At 37.7% G+C, this 6,314-nt stretch overlaps 1 non-coding gene across 1 annotated transcript; it reads left to right on the top strand.

The window, feature by feature from the left end:
• The first annotated feature begins 2,980 nt into the window (after positions 1 to 2,980).
• TRNAT-AGU (transfer RNA threonine (anticodon AGU)) lies at positions 2,981 to 3,056 on the top strand. Its single transcript has one exon. It is a non-coding gene; the product is annotated as a tRNA-Thr (tRNA).
• The last annotated feature ends 3,258 nt before the right edge of the window (positions 3,057 to 6,314 follow it).

Here is a 6,314-nt window from a genome sequence, read left to right as displayed (position 1 = left end):
GATATGTGTAAATACATCAGAATCCTTTAATCATCCTGCACATAATACATTTTTACCTTTGAATTCTCAAATATCTTCACTAGGCAAACTATTTCCATGTTTCTCAATTTTTAGTGCTGCTATAACTTGGTGTGCCAACTGCTAGAATAAATTTAGAGCGACAGAGAGAAAGACAGAGAGATCTAGTCAGATATAGATGACAATACATGACATACATATATATATATCCATACATAATATTTATAAATATATAACCTATAAAATATTACTGTTTGTTCAAATCTGAAATTATAACATATTCAATACCCCATTCACAGAAGTCTTAAATATTCAACTCTAATATATGAATAATGGTTAAATCTCATTTAATATTATTATGTATTATTTTGTTGGACCTATCTTGTATTAAGTCACTATAATAAGCTGCTATAACAAGGAGAATGAGAACAATAGCAGCTCATTACAATCTAAGAATTCTCTTTTGCACTATCAGTTGAGCCAATCCAGGCTGGAAGAACAACGCTGCTTCATGAGGTCATTCAGGGCCCAGGTTCCTTCCATTCTCTTCCTCTGTGATAACAGTATATTGTCCTCATCCACATCCTTTAAAGTGGCTCACCAACACCACCTATACACTCCTATTCTCAAGATGAAAATAAAAGTACTGTGTATGTAATTTTGTTTTAAGAGGCATGGCCCAGAAATAGAACACGTAAATTTTATTCACATCCCACTGGTCCATAATCCCTGTCATGCGCACATCTAGCTATGAGGTAGACTAGGAAAAGTCGTTTCTATCTCTTTGACCATACAGACAATTAAGGCTGGTGGTGTGGCTGATTGAGAAAGTGAATAGCATTATTTAAATTAGAAAGGAGATAACTGATAATGGAGGAAAGTTAGCTGACTCTTCCATTAAACCTTTGAAACATTTAGGTTAATTTGGATTAATTTTATTCTTGCTATTCATCTTAAAACTGGAATTTATAAATTTTATTAAAACACTAACTATATGCAAACAAAGTAAAATATTTAAGATACTTACAAGTAAAAAAGCATTTTTGTATTAAACAAGGATAATCAGGAGATCAATAGCTGAAGAGAATATAATCTTTAGGTGTCACAAACCAGCTCAACAAATAACTTTGCGGTCCTGGGTGGGAACGGTGGAGTATTAGAAAATAAACAGAGAAAGAAAAAGAATAGGATCAGGTGGTATTAAGGTAGCTGATGGTCTACAAAGAGTGCCTGCACTCTCAAAAGCTTTAGTTTTAGAGTGTAAAGCAAAGTCATTTGCAAATCAAAGAGAGCTCAGATACAAAGTCATATTTCCAAGGAAAACCAAAAATTCTCCCCAGCTCCCCCCAAAACCTACACCATATATAACAGCTTAACTTCATGAAACCAAGAGGAAATGAAAACTGCCTCCAGTTTCTCCGAGGGACATGGGGGATAGGACGAGTAGAAAAAATCCAAAATCACAGCAATGATGGAGGTGTCCGGAAGGGCATGTAAATTGCCCTTACCAACTTAATCAAACAATCAGAGGTGGTGGGCAAGAGCTTATCCTTTTCTTTAGTCTTACACTGTGAGGATTTTGTCAACTCGCAAACTCACACATTTAGGATTTTGAGATATATAGGTATTATCAAAATTTTCTCCAAAACTCTGTATGACTTTATATCCAATCAATAACGCATTAGCATGGGTTTGTTTTGATATTTTCGTATGAGCTTTATTGAGGTATAATTTATATAATACTGCAAAAGTCACCCATTGACATTTATATTTCAACAACTTTTAGATTTATGAAGTTGTACAACCATCACAATAGTTAAACACTTCATCGCTCTAAGGTCCACTCCTTATAGTCAAATCCCTAATCACACCCCGAATCCCAGGCAAACACTGCTTTCAGTGACTTGCAATTTTTAGAAATTTCATATAAGTGGGATTGTCTAATGCAACATCATTAGTGTCCAGTTTCTTTCACTATTTTATAGTGCTCCTGCAGTTCACCCATGCCAGTGTTTCTCTGTAGTCTATCACAGAGGCTGATTAGTGTGTCTTTCCATAAAAAAGATGCGTGTGTTTACCATTTCACCCATTGGTGCAATTTGGATCATTACCAGCTTTTTTTCTTTTTGCAATTATACATAATAATTCTGACTATTACTGTTTAATTCTTTTTAGCCACGTAAGATTTTATTGTTTCTCTCAATCTTGCTAGAATGATTTCAGTATATCAGCTTTAAATATGAGAACATGCACATTCATTCCTGATACAAAAACAGTACTTCTAACACTTCTAAGAGTAGTGAAGTTTTAGAGAGTGTATTTATTCTAAGTGACAATATACTCTCCAAGACTGTTTCTATGTACCATAATCTTTTTCTGACTTGTTTTGTTACGAAGAGGAACGCCTTATTCTTTAAATTGATTAAGGGCTGATATCATCTTTCCTAAGTTATTGGCACACACTACATTATTCAAAAAACATTTAGAAAACATTGCATCCTGATTTATATATTATATGTATGACTTGCATTATCTTTTATATTTTAAATTCATATCCCCATTTAACAAATATTTTTCAACCTACGATGGTCCAGACACTGTGGTTAGAACTAAGGAAAAAAATTAATAGAACACAGGTCTTGTCTTCATGAAGCTTTACACACTAAGGAGGCAATCAGAGTATTTATAAATGGGTGCGTACTATGCATAAAAAATGTAATTATAGATCTATAAAAATAAGACCTATTTCAACTTGAACCTTAGAAGACCTAGGAAGCATTGTCAGAGAAGGAATGCCAAAGGGAGAAACCTTTCATGAAGAGGAGCTGCAAAGAAATGAGGTAGCAACAATACTGAAAGTGGAGGACCCCCATCTCTCCAGGATTCAGGTGCCTGGGTGAGATCAGCTATCCAAGTTTTTAAGCAGAAATATGTATCTTGCATCAAGAAACTAACAAGCAGGGCCCTGGCCGGTTGGCTCAGCGGTAGAGCGTCGGCCTAGTGTGCGGAGGACCCGGGTTCGATTCCCGGCCAGGGCACACAGGAGAAGCGCCCATTTGCTTCTCCACCCCTCCGCCGCGCTTTCCTCTCTGTCTCTCTCTTCCCCGCCCACAGCCAAGGCTCCATTGGAGCAAAAGATGGCCCGGGCGCTGGGGATGGCTCTGTGGCCTCTGCCTCAGGCGCTAGAGTGGCTCTGGTCACAACATGGCGACGCCCAGGATGGGCAGAGCATCGCCCCTGATGGGCGTGCCGGGTGGATCCTGGTCGGGCGCATGCGGGAGTCTGTCTGACTGTCTCTCCCTGTTTCCAGCTTCAGAAAAAAAAGAAAAAGAAAAAGAAACTAACAAGCAGAATACAGTATACACTTTTACTATTTAGTTTTGCAAAAATGATTAGATTTCTGTTATCCTTTCTGAGACATAACAGCACACCATCTGCTGTGTGATTCCTGACCTGCAGAAAGCTCCAGTTGCACAAAGCACCAACATCATTGGCCCTTCCCTGGACGCGACAGCTTTCAGTCACCTATGCTTGGTTGCAAACTTCACTTCCTCAGGATGGGAACAGAGAGTCACTCGGTGCTTTGGCTTTCCTCCAACAATCTGGTATCGTGGGGAAATACAGGTCATTTCTATTGCCCAGGCAAGGCTTCTGAAAGGGCAGTAACACAGAAGGAGCTTGAGAGCAAACTGGCGCAAAATCATGAAAGGATTCAGGAGCCACACGGAAGACCTCTAAGCTCAATCTGCTCTCACTAGGTCAGCAGTCTTCCATGATCATTTCTGTCCCTATTTACTGGCTCAGCTAAAATTTATCTTCCCTCAGAAAACTATTTCTATGTCTTGAAACCACGAGGGCCCATGATACAGGGAAAGGTGAAAAGACTTGTTCTTTAGTATATAGATAGTGATAGGCATTGATGGTTTTGAAGCAGATCTTGACTTTGACGAGCTGTTTTGTGAAGCATGGCCAGATGAAATAGCGCAAGACTGGATGTAAGAGGAGGAAACATTATGGAACCTTATTCAGAGCCAGACTATGTCCTAAGTGCTCATGGACTTTATACCTCTTAATCATCACAGCTCTCTAAAGTAGATTCCATCATATATTCATTTAATTTAGACACTGAGGCTCTGACTACTTAAGAAAATGCCTAACATCACACAGTGTATGAGTGGGAGAGCCAGTCTGCAGACCCAAAAATTCTGATTCCACATATTTTACCCTAATTACAATGGTCTACTACCTCTAATAAGTCAGGTAAGTCACCCAAATTAAGATAGTTTTCCTTTGGTGGTGGTGGGTAGCTTAAAGAAGAAACTTAAAGGCAAAGAAAAAAGCAGCAGAAATTCTTCACTGATAGACAACACGGACACTGAGCGAGCTTCCTTGGGAGCCCAAGTGTCACGGGAGTAGAGAAGATCAGGCTAGAAAGGTAAATAAGTAAAAATGTGTGGGCTCACTTTTGTAAGCCAGAGTCAGGAGTGTGACCTTTATCCCAAAAGCAATGAGATCCCAATGAAGAATTTTTAGGAAGAGAGTTTGAAAATCAAATGGGACACTGAACAGGAACACTGAGAATGAAAGTTGGTGAAAGGATTTGGGGACAATGAGGGAAATTGGCACAACTAGACATACGCAGATCAGTTAGGATGTTCATATAATTACCTGAGCAAAGGATGGTCACTTTTTGTCTGACCTGCAGTAGGGCAGTGGATAAAGTGTCGACCTGGAATGCTGAGGTTGCCAGTTCGAAACCCCAGGTTTTCCTGGTCAAGGCACATATGGGAGTTGATGCTTCCTGCTCTTCTTCCCTTTGTCTCTCTCTCTTTTGCTCTTCTCTATGAAATGAATAAAATATTTTAAAAAGAGGATGGCCATTTCCTGAACAATAATGATAGTGGTGTAGGCAGAAAGAAGTGGATATATCTGAAAATATTTAGAGGGACTACTTAGACATCAAAGGCAATTCTAAAAGTTATTCTAAAGAACAGGAAGAGATACCTTGGAATAACAAGTAATGCATATCTCAGAAAAAAAAAACCACTTTTATTTTTTTCTGAAAGAAATGTTTGATAAAATTCAATTAAGTAAAAATACTGTGCCAGAATACTGAAGAAATTTTGTTGGATTTTGTGAAGTAGCTTGTCCATCTGCTGAGAGTGAAGTGCAGATGAGGTCATTGTGAATCACCAGGGAGAAGAACAAGAGCACAACTGTCTCACAACATATTGCTTAACACGGAATAACCTACTTTATGATGATAAGGAAAGAAAATAAGACAGAACTGAATTAATTTTGGTGTTGAGACTTATAAGTTCTTTATAAATATTACATATTAATCCTTTATCATATGTATTGGCAAGTACGTTCTCCCATCAGTGTGTTGTTTTGTCATTTTTATTGATGGTTTCCTTTCCTGTGCAAGAAATTCTTAGTTTGATGTAAATTTATTTATATTTTCTCATTTCCCTTGCTCAAGGAGAAATAGCTGAAGAACTATTTCTATGAGAAATATCCAAGATCATACTACTCGTGTTCTCTTCTAGGATGTTTATAGTCTCGTGTATAATATGTAAGTCTCTAATCCATTTTGAGTTTATTCTTGTGAATGGTGTTAGAAGGTGGTCAAATTTCATTTTTTTACACATATATGTTCCATTTCCCCAACACCATTTATTGAATAGACTTTCTTTACCCCATTATTGTTTCTTCTTTTGTCAAATATTAATTGATCATATAGGTATGAAGATTTCTGGGATCTCTATTCTGCTCTATTTATCTGTATGTCTGTTTTGATTTCACTTGTAAGTGGAATCCAATGAACTAACAAGCAAAACAGAGAAAGACTTATACATAGATAGCATACACTGAAAGCTGTTGAGGGTAGGGGTATGAGGTGAGAGAGGTGGAAGGATTGAGCAAAAAAAGGAAATTAAAAACCTTACAGATGCAGACAACATTGTGGTGAATGCTGGTAAAAGAAGAGTTAGAGGAGGGATTGGGGGAGTAAAAGGTGATGGACCAAGATTTGATTTGGGGGTGGGAGAGAGTTACACACAATACAATGTACAGAGATTTGTTGTAAAACTGGGCACCTAATACCTGTGTAATTATGTTCACCAGTGTCACAACACAATGTACAGAGATGTGTTGTTGAACTGGGCACCTAAAACCTGTGTAATTATGTTCACCAGAGTCACCCTAATCAACTCATTAAAAAAAGAAAAAATAAAATAGGAAAAGGAAAATAGACATATGTCTAAAAGAATCATTTTGTATTTCATTCTTGAAGA

The sequence above is a fragment of the Saccopteryx leptura genome, chromosome 4 (assembly GCF_036850995.1).
Source record: "Saccopteryx leptura isolate mSacLep1 chromosome 4, mSacLep1_pri_phased_curated, whole genome shotgun sequence".
Classification (NCBI taxonomy): Eukaryota; Metazoa; Chordata; class Mammalia; order Chiroptera; family Emballonuridae; genus Saccopteryx; species Saccopteryx leptura.
The sequence above is the reverse complement of the archived record's forward strand: the minus strand, read 5'-3'. Positions and strand labels throughout refer to the sequence as shown.